Here is a 21,912-nt window from a genome sequence, read left to right as displayed (position 1 = left end):
AAACTTAGTGAAAAGGAGTAAAAAATTGCGAAAAGCCAACAAATATGCACGTGAAGTGTTGTCAAAACACGGCATTGTGACGTCATAACTACAAAAAAACATTTTTTTCATAAAATAAATATGTCAAACGGAAAAAGAAAGCCATACACATACGAATAAGTAGAATTTGAAAAATTCTCGAAATTGAGGCCAATATTGGCCATTATAGCCCCTTCTCCTTTAATAGTGAGTTAATAGACTATTAACGTTAATTGAATTTTGTGCAACGCAAGTAATAGACTGTTAAATTTAAGTGTACTTTTAATAGACTATTAACTTTAATAGACGTTTGTGCAACCCAGTCCTGATATTTCAATGGTCAAATCAAAGTACTGAACATAGAATGACCGAAAGTCCTTGTGGATGGTCAAAAGCACATGTGTCAGAAAAAAATAACATCTCTATACCTGAAACTTAGATTAATGTACAGAGATATATTTTTTTTCTGAGACAAGTCCGTGCGTGGATGATGAATAAATGCAGAAAATTCAATCTCAACGTAAAAACTATTATATTGTAGTGAAATAAATCAGTTTACACTGGTTTGGTCTTAAATACTAGTATTTATCTATATTAATATTACGGTTGCATGTATATATATATTTCATCCATTTGTATATCATTCTATTCTACTATTCTCATAATAGTGCAGTGCAAGTGCATGGTTGACACCCTTCTGTAAATTCGATTTTTCTAAAAGATTGGATATGAGTAGCCACTCATATTTTCCAGCAAAACCAATATTCCATGCAGAGTTACCGGTCCTTGCGGGGATTGCCGCAAAACGTTCTGGGGATATTCTTCCGCATGCGTTAACACAATTTTTCGGTACGTGTGCATAGATAACACCAATGATTTTTTTACCTATATATATATATATATATATATTTCTAACGACAAAAAAATTTCATATCATTAATTTAACAGTCTGAGTAAAATCAAACCTCTCAGCGCTCCCGTTTCTGATATCAGAAACGGGAGCGTTGAGAGGTTTGATTTTAATCAGACTGTTAATTTATGTTCTAAACCAGAGACATATATACACACTCGTAGTACACTAGTCGCTCATATTGGTCATCATCTATGTTTGTTTCAATCCTTTAACAATGGTGCTTGTTTATATTTATCTGTTGTGTTGTGGCACATAGCACTGCACCGAAAATTACTTTGAAGGCTCGAACAACATAGACCCACAAAAGATCAGATAAAACTTTTGCACAATTTTAAATCTTTCTTATTTCAAACTCAAGTTTCACTACCCGAAAAGATAAGAATGATGCAGTACTCCGGTGGTCTATGAAACAAAACATTAAAATTCCACAGTTCAGCGGAGCATTTTACTGTACTTATGAAACAAATTGTTTTTAATCAGAGTCTGTGATATTAAGTCTTAAAAAAACTACAAATAATGACAAATTCATATTCAATATTTCAGGGCAGCAAAAAAGTGATTTCGATAACCGTACACTATAATGTACGTTCATTTAGGAAATTCAAGCAAAGGTTCCATAAATAATTTAATTCTAGGTCAATCAAAAATTAAACATTATAATTAAATTGAAAAAGAGTTAAAATCAGTTTCCCACGAGTCAAAATTCTACTGGCTACATATTTTTTATATATGAAAAAGTTGCTTTATTTCTTTTCTTGACATGTTAAATGACTATTTTTGTTTTCCTGATTGAATACTTTAGTATTGCCCAGTGCTTCTGTTAAAATAAAGTTCTGGTCATGGTTAAAATAATATGTCAGAATTTGTTTAGTTGTAAAAACAATTACCAAGTAATAATCCATTTAGAACTTCACCTCCGACAAAATTCAGGTGATCGGAGGGCAATAAATTGGGTAATCAAACACCTGTGAATCCACAGTCACACCTCTTAAGGAAATAATGACCGCAAAACCGGACACACATAATTTCACTGTGTAATGAAGAAGCAAACTTTTGCAAAGAAATGCGGTTCAGAAATGTTTCTTGTAATATCAATTGATCATTACCAGATTATACTTTTTAAATTAATAGAAATGCCGAAAAAAGGAAAAAAATATTTTCTCAATTAATAACTAGACGCTCTAACGAGCCTGTGTCGCTCACCTTGGTCTATGTGAATATTAAACAAAGGACACAGATGGATTCATGACAAAATTGTGTTTTGGTGATGGTGATGTGTTTGTATATCTTACTTTACTAAACATTCTTGCTGCTTACAATTATCTCTATCTATAATGGCCCAGTAGTTTCAGCGGAAAATATTAGTGAAAATCTACCAATTTTATGAAAATTGTTAAAAATTGACTATGAAGGGCAATAACTCCTTAAGGGGTCAACTGACCATTTTGGTCATGTTGACTTATTTTTAGGTCTTACTTCGTGTACTTTGCTGTATATTATTGCTGTTTACAGTTTATCTCTATCTATAATAACATTCAAGATAATAACAAAAAACAGCAAAATTTCCTTAAAATTACCAATTCAGGGGCAGCAATCTAACAACCAGTTATCCGATTCATCTGAAAATTCCAGGGCAGATAGATCTTGACCTAATCAACAATTTCACTACATGTCAGATTTGCTCTAAATGCTTTGTTTTTTAGTTATAAGCCAAGAACTGCATTTTTCCCCTATGTTTTATTTTTAGCCATGGCGGCCATCTTTGTTGGTTGGCAGAGGTACCGGACACATTTTTTAAATAAGTTACCCCGATGATGAATGTTGCCAAGTTTGGTTTAATTAGGCCCAGTAGTTTCAGAGGAGAAAATTTTTCTAAAAGATTACTAAGATTTGCGAAAAATGGTTAATAATTGACTATAAAGGGCAATAACTCCTAAAGGGGTCATCTGACCATTTTGGTCATCTTGACTTATTTGTGAATCTTACTTTGCTGAACATTATTGCTGTTTACAGTTTATCTCTATCTATAATAATCATGATAATATTCAAGATAATAACCAAAAACAGCAAAATTTCCTTAAAATTACCAATTCAGGGGCAGCAACCTAACAACGGGTTGTCCGATTCATCTGAAAATCTCAGGGCAGATAGATCTTGACCTGATAAACAATTTCACCGCGTGTCAGATTTGCGCTAAATGCTTTGGTTTCAGAGTTGTAAGCCAAAATCTACATTTTACCCCTATGTTCTATTTTTAGCCATGGCGGCCATCTTGGTTGGTTGGCCGGGTCACCGGACACATTTTTTGAACTAAATACTCCAATGATGATTGTGGCCAAGTGTGGTTAAATTTGGCCTAGTAGTTTCAGAGGAGAAGATTTTTGTAAAAGTTAACCACGACGAACGACGGACGACGACGGACGACGGACGCCAAGTGATGAGAAAAGCTCACTTGGCCCTTTGGGCCAGGTGAGCTAAAAATACAACTATTTCAAGTAGTTTTTTTTAGAAAAAGTAATGTTTTTATCTGAAATAAGTTTTCCTATTACTTTTCATGATTAGCTATCGAGGTTATTCATCTCTGACTTGTTTACATGTTGTAGAATAATTATCGACGAGAATCTCATTCCGGGCCGCGTTTTTTAACGGGATTTCACGGAGTTGCCAATCTCTGTGTATATATGTCTCTGTCTAAACAAAAATAATGTTTATCAGTATTCATCGAAGAGATGTATTTATAACAAACGAAATGGAATGGAAAGGCATGGGTTTTTTAACTCGTTAATGTGCGCGTTTTTGTCATGTTTATAGATCGGTTACAAAGCCAAAACGAAAGTTACGTAATGGAAATCTAGGCAATAGCAATTATACATCGGAATGCCCTCACGGTCAGTCCTTTATAACCCTTATAGACCCTATAACCTTACTTGTCGGTGATTTAATTGCAAAGAGATGCGTTAGGTCCTCCTTACACATTGAAGATGAAATGTTTCCGGGTAGTCGTTTTTTTAAATATTTATAGATATAGGATGATGTGATCATACACAAATGTATGAGTGCCAATGAGTAAACTCTCAATCCAAGTCACAATTTATGAAAGTAAACAACTATTGGTCAAGGAACGGTCTTCAACACGTATCCTTGGCTCACACTGAACAGAAAGCTCTAAAGGGCCCCAAAAATGACTAGTGTAAAACAATTCAAACGGGAAAACCAACGGTCTAATCTATATTAAAAAAAAACAAGAACCGAGAAACAACTATTAACCACAGAAACAAACAACAGCTACTGAACATCAGATTCCTGACTTAGGACAGACCTGTGCAAACAATTTGCAGCGGGATGAAATGTTTTAATGGTACCAAACCTTCTCCCTTATCTGAAACAAAAGACTGAGTGTAACACTAACATCACAACATATATACCTGGTCTATAGTTTAGGTATCTGAATGAAGCAAATTAATAGCAGTAAAATAGTATTACTATTGTTTCAATTAAATTTCTTCACTGATGCTATTGATATATTATAATTAAAATACTAAAGTATAATGAACATTACAAGTAAATGTCTGTGTCATTTTGTTCTCTTATGGACAGTTGTCTCATTGGCAATCATACCACATCTTCTCTTTTTTTATTTAAAGTCCCATATATTGATTGATATATTAACTATTTCATATTTTGAACTATGGTTCTTTTTCAGGTTGTCAAAAGAGTTTTTGGGGAAGTAATTGCGAAAAATTTTGTGCAGAAAACTGTATAGAGCGAAATTGTTTCCCTGGAAATGGTTCATGCATATGGGGATGTAACCCTACAAATTGTTTGAATGATGTATGTGATAAGGATACTGCAGTTTGTACCATCGGTTGTAAAAAAAGAAGGACCGGGACCTATTGCAATCAATGTAAGTAAATTTGCATCAATATCAAACAGTTGTTTGACATTTTATTATACAATTCTCATAGTTTTCTTATTAAAAATGTTCAAAATGTTAACCGTAGATCGTACAAGGCTACTATATACTATACACATGGTACTCTCATATTCTATAGGTTTTGCTTATTTTTGAAGGCTGCAATGCTCTCCGATACCCTTTTATATCTTATAAAAAGTTGTCTCGTTGACTCCTTATAATTATAAAGAAAATGTATTTATATTGTATTCCTAATACTTAATATCTTTACTGTTTATAAAAAAAAATGGGTAGACTTTAAAGTGATTTTTTTTTTGCTGATGGTTTCAAAAATGTCTTTTTATCTCTTTTTTTTAAAGTTTTTTTCTGAAGTCTGTCAGTAATGGTCTATGGACTGAGATATCCTGGTGTCATCCTACTGCTTACCTGCTAACATTATTATACTGTTTTGTTTCATGATATTATTGTTTATTATAGATGGAATATGCCAATTATTAAGTATTTGGGATTAATAAAGTGGAGTTCATTCAGGGTTCGAAAAAAGGTGTGGGGGACACAGAGAGCATTAAATTTTATTCTTTCTAAAATTCGTAAAAAAAGTCTAAAATCTGAACCATTATGGGCATTAACAATTCACTTTTTCCGACATAGTCGGTATCAGTTTCGGTTTGTGCCCTTTGAACTTAATGACGCTTCACTATGGCAACAGAATACGCATGCTCGAAAATCCTTTCTGTGATTGGACAAAATGCTGTCATGGTGGGTGATTTGGTTGCGGTTTGAAAAAACGTCTCCAATAGCTCTATGCATCTGTGACAGCTGTTTATTCGGGACAATATAATTTTTAATGTAAACTTTGTTGTACGAACGTACATGACTTTTAGAACGCACCTACGCATGTGAGATTTCCGCGGGGTTTTGGTGAATGTATCAACAGAAAGATACGAGGACCGAGAATACTGAACACAAACAGAGAAAACGTTATTTAAATGGTATCTTTGTGCTTCTGAATGTTATCGAAATGATAGTTTTAAACATATACTCAAATTTAAATACATTGTACGTCGGATATCTTTTTTAATGATAGTTCTTGTTTAACCTTCTTTTATTTCACCAACCGTGGTTATGCCCCTCAAATGTGATATCATGTCCTAAATTTATAAATGATTGTGATTTTTTTGTTTGAAATATTCAATTCAATTCAACAATGGTAAAGCATCTTTAATTCAAAATCTGTTGACTCAATCGGTCAATTTACATGGTATATGCTGGAAGTTGCTGAACCAGTTTTGTTGCGAAATTTTACACGTGTTTTATGTTGAGCATTTACACTTTTTTTCAAGACTAGTATGGTTGAACAGTTTTATACATTTATATTACCCCCTCGCCTCACACGTTCGTTAAGTGCTTGTCCCAAGCCGGGAACCTATGGTTTAGAGGTAGTCATTGGTTGCTGGCTGCCATAATTATTTCTAAGTTTATTGTTTAAGCCTAAATCAGACACAAGTTTTCTCATTTATTTGTTTTGAAGAACTAGTGGTCACGACTTTAAACAAGGTTTGACTGATTCTATAAGGTGGAGCGCACGAGTTTGAAAGTCGTGCGAACCATATTCTAAAGTTTTGAACAGAAGATTTTTAAATTTATGCGCACAAGTTTACAAGTTTAGCGCATGACGTGCGAAGTTGTGCACATGAGCTAGAAGTCGTGCGCACCAGTTTAAAAGTCATGACCAATTTTTCATTCAGCTGGTGCACACCTGAATAAAATTAATCTCTGAGTCAAACAAAATAAGGGGCTCAGTTAAGATTAAGCCACAAAGGCTAGCATAGGTAAAAGCATCAAACCTTTATTATTCCCTTTAACTTTCAATTGATATGACAACTCTACAATAAAGTCAGTTGAGTATTTTTGTTTACAGTTTTATCCGACAAAGAGGGCGGTATGATACAAGCCATTAATTGAACCTTGAAATTGCTTTATGCCAAGTTTGATTTATTTGGCCCAGTTGTTTTAGAGTAGAAGATTTTTGTAAAAGATTACAAAATTTGTGAAAAGCTTACTTTTAAGGCCAATAACTGGCTATTTTGGTCCTGTTGACTTTTGTACGTACTCCTTTGATACATAGTTTGCTGTTTTCAGTTTATCTTTATCAATGATAATATTACCAATTCAGGGACAGCAACTCAAGAACGGTTTGTCTAATGCTTAATAAAATTTCTGGACGGATAGAACTTGTTTTGATAAACATTTTCACCAGTCAGATTTGCTCTAAAACTTTTACTTTCAGAGATATAAGCAAAAAGTATATATGAATGTTATAGTTTTTACCATGATACAAAAATTATTATAGATCGATAGAAACTGAAACGAAGGAATATGACAATTGTTTTTCATTCGTTTGATGTGTTAAAGCTTTTGATTTTTCCAATAGATAAAGAGCTTTCCGTTTAGAATTTTCCTTGGAGTTTTGTATATTTGTAATTTAACTTTTTGCATTCTAAACGTTTTGTTGTCAGCGTACCTTTACAGGGTTATTATAAATTTGTCATATAGAAAATGTATAGGATGTCATTCTTCAAGTTAGAGTTTGACTCAAAATTATGGGGAACTAAAATAGTTCGATAAAATGTTTTGATTGTATATTTTCTATGCCAGATTACATCTTTCTGGATGATTTTGAACATTCTATTTTTAAAAGTCTTTTTGATTCTGATGCTCACACAAGCTTCTCTTATAAATGTCTACCATCTTTGGAGGCAATAGTACCGGATGACAGTTTCCCCAGCAAATGAAATCACAGTTTCATATTAAAGACTGTATAATTATTAATTAAACTTGCAAAAACAATAAAACAAAAAACCTGCGTTTTCATTTTACGAAGTAACCTATTTACATGTTCCATCTTAAAAGACATATATTGTTTTGAATATTTAATTTCCAAATCTAATTTTAGTTTTAAAATTTTAACATTTTTATCACAGATAACATGGCGTCTGATGTTTTGGTTTGGCAGGTTCCAATTATAAGTGATGGTTTACCGGCAAGTCAGGCTAACGATGGAATTGTCAGAACATGTTCAAAAACAAAAGGATCTAGTGTAACATTTCATGTTGACCTTAAGGAGATAAGCATTGTAACAGGGCTGTTTGTCATATTAAAAGGTAACACAATTCAAACGAGAAAACTAACGACCTAATTTATGTACAAAAAAATGAACGAAAAACAAATATGTAACACATCAACAAACAACAAACACTGAATAACAGTCCCCTGGCCTGGGACAGGCACATACATACAGAAAGTGGCGGGTTTAACATGTTATTACGGGATCACAGCCCTCTCCTAACCTGGGAGAGTGGTGTAATAGTACAACGTAAATACGAATGAACTTTAATCAGTTGGTAAGGACACATACATTTAATCAGTTGGTAAGGACACATACATTTAGATGATATATCGTGATGTTCTAAATTATACACAGTCAGGATTCTACTTCGTCGAAATTATCTCCCCATAACGCCAGTTCATTTTCACAATCGTAAAAATGGAAGCCATTGTAGGGATGACGCGCTGCCAATTTTGCTCTTGAAAACCGATAAATTTATCCGCATAGCACCATTACGATCCTTATATGTCAGTTGTATTTTAAAAGACAAATGTATCTACTAGCTAATGAGCATCAGTTAATGATATTGTCTGCATTGATTCACCTTAAAATTATTGTCTAATCGGTTGTCAGGTGAAATTTTTGAAAATTCATAAACATTTAACAAAATTCTAATTAAATATTTCTTGGAATGGCAGACTAGTTTTTTAAGTGATTGAAGACTATAAACCTTAAGTTATCACACATAAAAACATTTTTTTTTTCGAAGATATGCATTTTCATCATCCAACTTGAAAGACTGTCGTCAAGTACTTTTTTAGTAAAAAAAAATAGCTAGTCAAACACACCTACTCTGTTTTTATGATTCATTAGATAGGCATTTCACTTGACCCATATATTTCATCTTTTAGTACTGTTATTTGTTTATGTCATAAAGTCAACCTGTAGGTTTGATATATAAAAATGATAGAATGTGAAGCGAGATGATGTATCAAATATTTTTGCTTTGTACGTTTTCAAGACAAAATATTCAACTCAAACACGCCTTAACATAAAAAGGTGCACTCGATTTTCTCTTTTCGATACAATTGTTACTCATTTTTTAGAAATTTTTCTTGAGTCACATAATAGAAGGGCAGACACGAAAATTACTGAACTAATAGATTGATGAGTTCTCCGTCCGTGGTAATTTTTTCAAAAAAATCGGAGGTTATGCATTTTCTACATCCAACTTGATAGATACCCATGTCGTCGACTTGATATCTAAATGTTCTGCTTAACTATGTAATAGATAAATTGAAACCTTATGCAAATGGTGTTTTTATAATACACTACCAACAATTTGCCTAAACTTTACATGTACTTTAAATGCCGCTATATAAATAGTACTTTTAGGAAACATCACTAATCAGTACATTTGATGCCGCTATATAAACAGTACTTTTAGAAAACATAACTAATCAGTACATTAAATTCCGATATATAAACAGTACTTTTAAGAAACATCACTAATCAGTTCATTTATTTATATATCAATTTTAGTAATGTTGAGAAAAAATTGTTTTCAGTACAGAAAATTTCGGTCATTTTTCAGGACTGAAAATTTCAGTCACTTTTCAGTACTGAAAATTTCAGTCATTTTTCAGTACTGAAAATTACTGAAATTTTCAGTACTGTAAACAACTTTTTCTCAATATTACTAAAAATGATGTATAAATGAATGTACTGAAAATGTATGGGTAAGAAATGTACTGAATATAAAGCGGCATTTAATGTACTGATTAGTGATGTTTCCTAAAAGTACTGTTTATATTAGCGGCATTTAATGTACATGTAAAGTTTAGGCAAATTGTTGGTAGTGTAGAACACTTTGTAATTGAGAAGAAAAATGTAATTTTATTTGATTCTATTAACTTTTAATTTTTTTGTTACTATAGTAATCATTACAGTAAGCATTTATCGCCTTCTCTAACAAAGAGCTTCGATTCTTTTGTTCTATTTCAACCGGTTTTCCGACTAATACACAAATATATTTTTCTAACAAAAAGGCGTTTTTGTTTATTTATTATATAGACTAGACCGTTTTTTATCCCGTTTGAATGGTTTTACACTAGTAATTTTAGGGCCTTCATAGCTTGCTGTTCAGTGTGAGCCAAGGCTCCGTGTTGAAGACTGTTCTTTAACCTTTAATGGTGTACTTTTGCAAATTTTAATTTGGATGAAAAGTTGTTATATTTGCACACGTATCACATCTTCTTATATCTAGTAACAGTGGAACAGGAACTTGTAATCATATTCAAATGAACACCTCTTATTTTGTTAAGGGTATTATTGTAAATTTTGTCTATAATGTTGCCTTTCCTTTTTCGTTTTATTTTCTTTTCTGGAATTTATCCCTTTTTCGTAAATACATTTGTAAAAACTTTATGAGCTACAAATATTTCTGTACAGTTCGGGTGTCATAGCGGTGTGTTAGTTAAATTTCAGTTTTCCTCCATTTATTCACGATATCATCTTGACAATTAATAAGTATTGCGTCAAACTTGTCAGCTAGCATCCATTCAAACGATGTTTTGTTTTAATTTTTAATCTAACTTTAATTCTCTTTAATATTTAATGTTAATCCGGACTTAATTATTTATTTAAATATTTTAGAAGGTACAACACAAGATGGATATCATACTATTTACGCCTCAAATGAAAGCAATACCTGGAATAATGGAATAGTGTTATTCAATGGAACAGTTTTGCCTACCGATATCAACTTTCAAGCAGTTTTTAGATTCCTGACTTATGTACGCCCAGTTCAGAATCAGAATCCGTTTACTGAGCTTGAACTATGTGAAATTGGGATTATTGGTAAGTTATTTTAGAGAACAAAACAAAGATTCGAAATCGTTGCGTACCAAAGCTTGGTATCAATCGACGTCAAGTTCAAACTAATAATGAAACCTTACTATCAGTTCTATCAGCATAACGTTTTGGCTAGATTATAAACTCAAGTCTTGAATATAATCTAGACTTAAAGTTATATCTTGAAAACAATCAACTAATACAAATGCCATGTAAATCTCTGTCGCTGGCCTAGGCCAAAATGCTATAAATATTAGGACTCTATAGATTTCTAATGTTAATGCGACAGTCAGACTGAGTGTTTCATAAAAAAACGTGTAACTTTTCGCGTTTCAGGGGTTTGAGTCCTCTAAGTTAGTCATTTTCTCCTGATTATCAAGGAGAGAAAAAAAATCATTATTAAAATAACTATGGTAACTTTACCTCAATAATCCATCAGTGGTCTATGTAAAGCAAAGATTTTTCTTTCTTTTATTCAACACATAACAAACACAATTGAACATGACAGTTGGGTTGAGAACAAAATTATACAACAAAAGAGATGATTTCATCTTCCGGGGCCCATTTATGAATTCACCGTTTCTAAGTGTTCACAATTCAGTTGCGTATATATCTCTCAGATATTCTAGAGCTTGAATTGCCTATCATAATTTCCTTGATAGAGTGTTGCTGTCTACAAGGTAGCTATTAAACCAAAAGCTCCAAGTGATAAAGTTGAAATCATCCCTTGAAAGATAACAAAGATGCCATTACGACTTTGTTGACCGCTAATGAATATCTGTTTTACAGATTACGACGCATATGTTCTTATTGTCGTATCTACAATCCCGCCCTTTGTTCCGTCGTATGCGAGACATAGCACCGGTTTGTAACACGACGGGTGCACCATGTCGTACAAAATTTGCCAACCCTTCTGGAACATCTGAGATCACCCTGGTTTTAGGTGGGGTCCTAGCTATCGCGTCTTTTTTTCCCGACATTACAATGTGAGATAGACTTTTACACGGTTACATAGGAGCAACACTTGTCAAGTCGATCGACGAAAGAACAAATAAGCATAAAAACATATCTAAAGGGGACAGCAAAAACCGTCCAGAATTAATAATATCAACAGTTTTAAGATTTTAAGGTGGTACCTAAAACTACAAGGAGATAACTATGTAAAGTCATCTAAACGTTTTAATTACGTTGTGTTGTAAAAGGAATATTAAACTTCTCAATGCACAAAATTGTAGTTTGTCAAACTGCTATATAACCAGTGTAATTTTTCTGACAAAACGATTGGTTCAAAGTTTTTGAAATTTTTATATTTTTGTCAAAGGGTCAAAGTAAATACTTTGACAAAATTAAATGAAAATTAAACGAGCCAAATTAATTTTAGTTAAAGTGTTGGGTACCACCTTAATATGCATATATATTTTGAAACAAATCAACTAGTTAATACAATGGGGTAGTTAAATTTATCTTTCCAGCTCACTCATCAGCAGTCGTGTGGTTTGCATTTTTCTCTTTACCCACATTCACGATGTTAGTGCGCAGACAGAGCCCTGATAACTTTTTTGATGTCAAACCACAAATCATAAGTTGAGTGTCTTACTAAATCAAACTAATCTCTTTCGACCTTTTTTACTTTTTGTGTGTGCTAAACAAACAGTAATTCGGTACGAAATGTTTATTTCACACGTTAACATCATTTTTCGTCTGGTAGATAATAATAATAATTGGTTGTATTTTAAATATGTGAGTAAAACAATCCTTGACAAAACTGTGTCACGGGGAAACAAGAATCTAGGCATTGGTACATTCTCATAAAATTAGTTTATATTGTTGGGTTGCGGTTTATCACAAATTATCATATATTTAGCATCGATATGATCGTTTCTGCATATGTTTAACGAGCGAGAGTAAACGAGCTACAACATGTATATGTAGTCAAGTTAATATAGGGTTATCTGCTTGGAAGCGTTCGTTTATCGATAGCATATGATACAAAGATTAATTAATGTCCGTTTCAATATTGTCTCGGGTATCATTCTTGGACTAACGGTTATGGATGATATGGCCCATATAGAAAAAAAGTAAAATCACATTAATACCGAACGCCGAGGAAAATTCAAAAAACATAAAGTTCCTAATCGAATGGCAAAATCAAAAGCTCAAACACGTCAAACCAATAAATAAAAACTGACATATTCCTGGCTTGTTAAAGGCATTTTCTTGTGTAGAAAACGGTTGATTAAACCTAGTTTTATAGCTAACTAAACCTGTCACTTATATGACAGTAGCATAGAATTACATAATACTTCAGTATTGAAAAGATTGTACAGAAAATGTTTTGTAAATAAATGAAATACGTTTGCTTCCACTCGTTTGATTACAAAAGGAAGTAAAGGTATACGACATAGCGACTGCAACCTTGAAAACAATCAAAATAGAGAGGGATTCAACAGCGCCAATATACGGCTATGCCTGACATGAGATATAGGGGTATTCATTAGTTAAATAGACAGAAAACCATCGAGCAATGAGCAAATCCCATATTGCAAAGTCCGCAATAAGAGTCCCCGGAATAGCAAATGCAAAACAATTCAAACGAGAAAACTAAGGACCTAAATGCAAATATGATTCACAGCAGCAAATGACAACCACTAAATAAAATACTCCTGACTTGGGACAGGAACATATATTCTGTGGTGGGATTAAACATGTTTGTCGAACCTAACCGTCCATAACAATGGGGATGTGGTGAAACAGCACATCACAAGAACAAACTATACAAGGCAATAAACGAATAACAAAAATAATATGAAGAGAGACTTGGGACCGTCCCAAACCTACGTCTAACCTGGGACAGTGGTGCAACAGTACAACATATGAACCGACTATAAACAAATCATTTGAAAAGAGCTTAATTTATCAGATCCATACAGATCAGAACAAAAACCAGTATTGACAACACATACTGTACTTGGCACGATATATAAACATCTCCACAACTTAGCCATAAAGTACAGGTGTTCTAATAGTACGGTTAGTTTAAAGCCAGAACATATCCAACATCCACTGAATTTAGTATAAAGACGACATAAGCAGTTAGAAAAAGATTGCATAATCATATGTATTACAAAAATGATTTTTTTCTTCAGATTTTCGAGATTTAAAGCTTTATGTAGTTGGCATTTTATTTGTTCCCTTGAATCCTTTCGCTTTATGAAATTTTAGTTCGTGAACAGGACGTCTTACTCGAATGCATTGCAAATATTACGTCACCAAAAACCATGAACCAACGTTTCATCTTTCACGTCTCTCTCTCTCTCTCTCTCTCTATGTGTCAAATGAACACGCTTTGTATTCGTCAAAAGAGTCATTTAAAGTTCTTCGTGTATTTTCATATTCTATCCGTAAGAAAAATATAATCAATTGTTTGCCCATAAAACCAATAGTTGCATTTTATTTTATACTGCCAAATTTTGCTCGCAATGCAACTCGTTTTAGCATTTTCACCCTGGATGTTGGGGTAGGTATTAAAGCAAAATAGTAAATAAAATACGAATTTGATAAAAACACACTTATAAAAATACCATATAATTACTGTCTTTTGACGAGGTAAATATGTGGTTTAATTGACATTTGAAAAACTGATATTCACTGAAGCCAACGGTCGAATTGAATGTCACTAGGTTTTTCAAAATTCAATTATTCCACACATTATTATATTAAACCGAAACGAAAGACAGCAATTGTTTATTCCATGTTCCGAACAGGGAAAATATGTTATCCTTCTAACAGTTATCTATCAAAACAAAATTTACGTCAAATATTTTACCGTTATTATAAACGTAAAAGCACGAGACGTTTTGCACAGTGAATATACCTTTTCGGCAGATGAATATGCTATTTTATTCAAAATTTAGTTCGTATAAAAAAATCAACTTAAATTCTATCAATATGGAATAACATCATTTATTACGACTAGTATATGACTACTTTTCAGGTTGTCCTCCTACACAATATGGACCTTTATGTAATACAACGTGCCCACAAAACTGTAAAGGACCATGTGACCTTGATGTAGGGCATTGTATATTTGGTTGTACAAATGGATGGACTGGTGATAGATGTGATCAAGGTGAAAACAAGTTTTATATGTATCATACAATTATAGCGTTTCAATCCAAATAAAGTACATACTGGTTTTAACTACAATTATTAAAAGTAAACAAAACAAATGTTATCGGATCAGTTAGAAGATGTAAATGAAATTACAAAAGTAAACAACAGTCATTAGTTGCATAACAGATGTATGTAACTTGTACATGTGGTGAGAGGACAGTGGCATTCTACTGTGGAGGTAAAACATGCACGTTAGCTCAAATCAATAGGATATTTGATATAATAATTGGAAACATCGTATTCTATGGTTTGGCATATGCGCAGTACAACATGGTTTTGGAGTTAGTATAAGAATGCTTTTAACAAAAAGTTATCCAAGTACATAGTCTATTGGATAGAAAAAGACAACAAACAACACAAAATGTAGACGTCACTTTTTTTTAAAACATTCTAGCAACGAAAATTTCAAAACTAGGATTTGAAGGACGAAGCACTTGTTTCCTTTAATCAGCTCAGTTCAAATCAAATTTAAAACGATTGCAGCGAGAATAAAGATGACGTTAACAGTTATAAAATCGAAAAAAAAACTCAGAGCATCTTAACCAACATGTGTAAAAAGTTGTTTTAAAGGGTTTTTATGTATAAAGTTTTGTCAAGTAAAACCAGTTTAAATTAATAAGTTATTTCGACTCAATGTTGATTTTGGATAACAGGTTTCTTGCCACATTATTTCTATAGATGTAGAATTTATTATAGAATTAAATGCTTTTTAAAGGAATTTTATTGGTGCATATTCGTAGTATGTAGGTAGCAATTGTGTATTAGCTGAGTAAGTCCACTGTTTCCTCCCTAAACTGTTATATCTATAAGGGCGAGTATCATTTTTTTTTGTAAGAGACTGTTTGAATCGTTTTTATATTTGTCATTTTAGGGTTCTTTATAGATTTATATGCTGTATGACTGTGTTAATTGTTGAAGACCATACGGGGTGACCTCTAGTTGTGAATTGTTGTGTCATTTGGTCTCTTGTGAAGAGTTGTCTCATTTGCAATCACACCTCATCTTCTTTATATATATATACATATATATATATATATTTAGAAAAATCAAATTGAAAGGAAAATTAAGTTATTTGTTTACAGATATTTCCCTCGTTTCTTCAAAATAAACAGAGAAAAAAAACACTTGGTTTCTATATATTCAATACCGGTATATCCGTACGAAATCCAATTAACATGTGATCGTCCCTTTAAATAAATATCTGAAAGTCTCTTTAAGATCAGGAAACAAATTTGGGCCATAGGTCGTTTTGACATATCCAGCATTTTTCAGTAAGGTATTTCTGAAAAGTGAAGTCTTTCTACGTTTATAAGGCACGCTTTATTTCTCATAGTTAATATTTGCATTTTCCTTGTTTTATTTATGTATTAATTAATTATTTAGTAGAGGAAATGTCATATTGCTGACAGCTTGAAGAAAATAAAACTAGAGGCTCTAAAGAGCCTGTGTCGCTCACCTTGGTCTATGTGAATATTAAACAAAGGAAGCAGATGGATTCATGACAAAATTGTGTTTTGGTGATGGTGATGTGTTTGTACATCTAACTTTACTGAACATTCTTGCTGCTTACAATTATCTCTATCTATAATGAACTTGGCCCAGTAGTTTCAGTGGAAAATGATAGTTAAAATTTACAAATTTTATAAAAATTGGTAAAAATTGACTAGAAAGGACAATAACTCCTTAGGGGGTCAATTGACCATTTCCGTCATGTTGACTTATTTGTAAATCTTGCTTTGCTGAACATTATTGCTGTTTACAGTTTATCTTTAGCTCACCTTCGGGCCAGGTGATCTAAAAAGTATGAATTGATCTTTCCCCTTGACAGATGTTACATCGTACAAATGTTAGTTGATTTGTTCTAGCTTTCAAAACTTCTATTTCTGGTTGCATTTTTTGTTGCAGGAACACCACCTCTTTACAAAAGAATCAATTTTGTTATTGGTAATGTTTTCACGCGGTTCACCATCGGTCTGTATTATTCTATGGTGATATGATTTGTGGTCTTTTTGGGGTTTTGGGTTGTTTTGTCATAATGTTATCCTCGACTTCAACCTATGGGTTTGACTCTGCTTTTGACATCTCTAAAAAAACATAATTCATGATGAGATACCGTATTAAATGTTATAAATGGTTGATGAAATTTTGACGTCCAACTGCATATGCCGAAGGTATGGAATTATCTCTTTTTTTCTATAAACGTTTCATTTGAATTAAAATGTAATACATTTAATTATACAGAATGCATTAGTGGTTTTTACGGAAAAGATTGCCTTGAACCATGTTCAGAAACCTGTTTGAATAAAACATGTCATCACTTCACAGGAGAATGCATCGGTGGATGTAATGATGGATGGCAAGGATTCAACTGTTCACAAAGTATGTTCTAATATTTCTAAGAAAATTCATTTGATGATTTAAAGAAAATATTTTGGAGATCATTCAGCAGCATACAAATCACTTAAAAACTGAATTGTTCAGTTAATTTGAACCAAACTTGTAATATTAAATATTTTTTTCATATTACTTGTCATTCGGTTATTTTTTTTTATTGTATATATACTTATTTTCTATAATAAAGCAATAAATGTAAAAACAAAATAATAACTAAGCAATATAAGAATGATTTGAATGAACATTGATATAATACATCTTGCTGTAATCTCAACTAATGAAAAAAATACTTGATGTAAAAATTGTGTACTCATAATTTCAGCTTGTCCCGACGGTCAATTTGGGAAAAACTGTTCTAAGTTTTGTGATGGATGTATATCAAGATTGTGTGACCATGTTAGTGGATCGTGTGATAACAAAACCGGCTGTAACCCTGGTTATAGGTTCACCGACCGTTGCGACACAGGTATGTTAATTTTTCGATATCAAAACTATGCAACTCTTGCATAAAGAAAAATATTCGTTAGTCAAACGTAAAGGAGAAATTAACAAAATTGTGTCAACGAATAATAAACAACTGTAGTTTATGATAAAGACAGGGTTTTTTTCAATATCATTTTCTCGAATCAGAAACACGAACGAATACAAATGAAAGCATTTTACAATTATTTTATTTTATTTGTAATATGCATTAATAGAAAACATTAACTTTGAAATATATTGAGTACTCTTAAAGAAAAACGAATGTAAGCATGCTTCTGAGTCTTTTCACTAATCTATAAAAAAGGAAAACAACATGTTATAAGTTCCATGCGTCTTCATATAAGTATAACGTCTCTATCGCCAATAAAAATATCTGGTCTACATTAATAGAAACATCAAAGATACGAGGCTTCCAATTTAGAACTTCATATACATAGTCTTGTCTACATAAGATTGATTCGTGATGCACGAAACCACACAGTTGGAAGGCAAATTCAAATGCGTAGTTAAAAATAAAAAAAAAGGAAATTTATTTATCTACAGGCAATTAAATTTACGTTTATTTGTGTTTTATTCTTTATAGATATATACCTGGGTACTATTCTTTGAGTTTGTTTTAAAACGTTGGCCATTAACTTGTCAGTTGTTTGGCTCATTGAATTATGTTCTCTTTCTTATTTTTAAGCTTTTATAGTTACAACAGATTTTTTTTAATAAGGATGTCATTGGTTCATAGATTGTCATTATATAAATCTAAACAAATGAGGTATATTATCACCTCTCCATCTTATGTTAATTTGATATAAGTTTTTTTTAACTGTTTCTACAGTTCTATACTCGTTACTGTTGGTCCCTTTTTGAATCCAGCTAGTACGATTTATGTCTAGGTCGTCAAAATCGATCATAATAAGGATATAGATAAACTCATGAAAAAACCAGGGTTGAAATTTTGTATATGCGCCAGACGAGTGTTTCGTCTACAAAAAACCCATCAGTGACGGTCGAGTAAAAATAAGTTGATAGCCAAATAAAGAACTACGTTGAAGAGCTTTGAGGACCAAAATTGCTTAAACATTTTGCCAAATTCTGCTATGGTAGTCTATTCCTTGGGTAGAAAAGCCTTAGTATTTTAAAAACAAATCAACTTTTGTAAACATTTAATTTATAATTATGACCATATCAATGATAAAGCGTCTGTTATTACTGGCATAACCTTCCATGTGGCTAGTTGATTTCGACAGCTTAACACTCTTATATCATACCTATCAACAGTTTATCGTTTTGATTCAGATTTACTTTCACAAATAATATTTCAGGATAGTGTTTTTATTTATTATGTATTGTTATAGCTTCTTGATTACTGAGTTTAATAACAGTCTTCTACCTTCATTTGTAGCTTGGTTTTTTCTTTACATGTGGTATTTGCTTAGTTCTGCAGAATATTCTGCACACACTTGTTATATCTATTATTTTTTATTTTCTATCATAGTTAATTCGGAGGTATTGGGTCTACTGTCTCTACTGCTAACAAAGGATTCTGCAAGTTTTTTATAGTTGCACCTTAGTGTAAACACTTGTAAAGCAAGATACAAATGTAAAATTACTCAAATACATTTCTTGCTTGTAGGTGTTCCCTTACTTTGATAAGGTACGATACCTTTTTTTCCTGTTCTACTGCTGAAATTGGCTCTGTTTTTCTGAGGCATGTCCTGAACATATTGCATTTTAAAAAGGACGTTCGCAATAATTCTTCTTTTTTGCATTGTTACTAAAAGGGATTTTGTATAATTTACATCGTCAATTAGTTTCATTCACATTAAAAATAGATTATTTTGCAGCTATTTGCTGAGCTAATTTTTCCTTGTCGTACGAGTGGTCATTTCTTTCCACATTTAATTCTTATGCATATTCTTATATACAATAAATCACCATTTTCTTCTGGTATGTTTAGCATGTATTTCTTGCATTATCGTACTTACTGTCGGATTCGTGTGAGGGAGAGAGTAATATCTGCACGGGTTTGCGGTTACTTATTTAAACCTTGTTACCTTTTATTGCAATACGTTAATTAGTAGTTTCTTCCTTTTTACAATACTTAGTATCTCCTACTCTTGTTCTCACATATTGTGGGGTTTTTTAGTATACCATTCCCCGCTCGTACTTTTTAATTTGTATTATTGCCATTGTTCGCCTTCCTTTCTCTATATAGTGTTTTGTGAATGATACTGTATTGTCCGCTTTTAACACTTAATTGGTATTTCTTTTTTTTTTTTTTTTGTCAACTGTACCTTGATATTACAAGCTATATTTAAATGCAATCATTATTAGTATATATACATATATATATATATATATATATATATTATAGTTAAATCAAGAACAATATACAGTAAGTCTTGGATGCAAGGTGTGTTGTTATTCATTTTGTGAGGATCACTTGGTTACGTTTCCTTTAGAACAATTATCAAAAGGGGATATATTCATGATTTTTATATTTCGGTTCAGGCTTTGACTTATCTATCAGTAACTCCGAGGACTCTTGCATCTGTACTTCGTGAAGTTTGAATTTGTAAGTTATGTTTGTGCTCCCTACCGAGATAATGAGTTAAATCCTTGTTAATGAATTCCTATAGTTTTTTCTTAAGCCGTGCTGTTACACCATTGACCACAGGGTTAAGAATCAGGCCTTTCGCGGACATGTTAGAACCTGTTAAATTATATATGTGTCTGTCCAAGCGGGGGAGTTTCTGATTTGAAGGTTATCGTTTGCTGCTGTTTATTTTGTTATTTTTCTTTACATACACAAGCCTGTAAGTTTTCTCGTTTGAATGGTCTTCGTTTGTCATTTCGGGGCCTCTTTTATCTTTTTTATGCGGTATTAATTTAGCTCATTTTTAAAGGCTGCATTGCTATCAATAACTGTTAACATCTACGTCAATTGTTCTGGTGGGATTTTGTCCTTATTAGCGATTATACCACATATTCTAATTTAAGCACTTAACGTTATATATAATTCGAAAAAAATCGTGAAAAGTGATAAAAGAATTTATTGCACAATAAGACTTTCTATTTATTTGAATTGATTGAAGCAATTCTTGTTATTCCTCAGTGTGTCCCGATGGTGAATTTGGTGTTAATTGTGAAAAGAAATGTGTTTGTCTAATCGAAACTTGCAGTAAAGGAACAGGAAAATGTCCATCTGGAGGCTGTAAAGAAGGTTTCTATGGTGAATCATGTAGCAAAGGTAAACAAGGCAAAACTTTTATAATTACAACATAGTGTAAAGCAGTACAAAAACATCTTCTTTTGTTGAACTTGCACAGGTGGAAAACTGGTTGAAATAGAACAAAAGAATCGACGCTCTTTGTAAGAGAAGGCGATAAATGCTTACTGTAATGTTTACTATGGGGACAAACATTTTATTAGGTTAATATAATCAAATAAAAAGACAATTTTCTTCTCAATTACGGAGTGTTTTATTTTAAAAACACTATTTGCATAAGTTTTCAATTTATCTAGTACATAGTTATGTCCACGTCACACTGTCCCGATTTTTACGCTGTTGGCAACACGATTATGAAAATTTTCAAAATCGGGACTGATCGTATCCAGATCGGGCTATTCGTAGTGCCATCTTTAACCATCGTAGAACCATCGGCCACTTTTTCCAGCCTTCGGGGACAACTTCGCGAAGGGTTCTAAATTTTTTAACATGTTAAAAATCCCCGAAGGTGCGTCCGATGTTTAGGGTTCGTATTGAGTTCGTATCACCATCCTCACCATAGTAATGTCACCGGGAATGCATCTTTGAACATCGTATTGCATTCATGTTTCCATCGTTTCCATCGGGCAGTTTTGACATTACGATGTCTACACGAATGAATCACGAAGCTAACCGAAGGTCTTACGATGGCAACACGACTTCGTGAAGACCTCGTAATCCCGTCGTGATGCCATCGAATAAAAGTACGAAGGTGACAAGATGGAACTACGACGGCAATAAATCCAGCTAAATGTAAGTTAATTTTCGCGCTTAAATACATTTAAAGTGCCATG

At 32.6% G+C, this 21,912-nt stretch overlaps 1 protein-coding gene across 1 annotated transcript in view; it reads left to right on the top strand.

Moving 5' to 3' along the window:
- The first annotated feature begins 7,834 nt into the window (after nt 1–7,834).
- The window catches only part of LOC143083462 (receptor-type tyrosine-protein phosphatase alpha-like), a 39,866-nt gene continuing 25,788 nt past the window's right edge, over nt 7,835–21,912 (top strand). The window contains exons 1-6 of the mRNA XM_076259725.1: nt 7,835–8,008; nt 10,609–10,812; nt 14,801–14,935; nt 17,221–17,358; nt 17,696–17,839; nt 20,966–21,100. The gene's annotated coding sequence lies outside the window, so the exon portion shown is untranslated. The remainder of the gene's footprint in view (nt 8,009–10,608; nt 10,813–14,800; nt 14,936–17,220; nt 17,359–17,695; nt 17,840–20,965; nt 21,101–21,912) is intronic.

Source organism: Mytilus galloprovincialis, chromosome 1 (genome assembly GCF_965363235.1).
Source record: "Mytilus galloprovincialis chromosome 1, xbMytGall1.hap1.1, whole genome shotgun sequence".
In the NCBI taxonomy this organism is placed as follows: Eukaryota; Metazoa; Mollusca; class Bivalvia; order Mytilida; family Mytilidae; genus Mytilus; species Mytilus galloprovincialis.
This window is presented reverse-complemented; position numbering and strand designations above follow the sequence as displayed.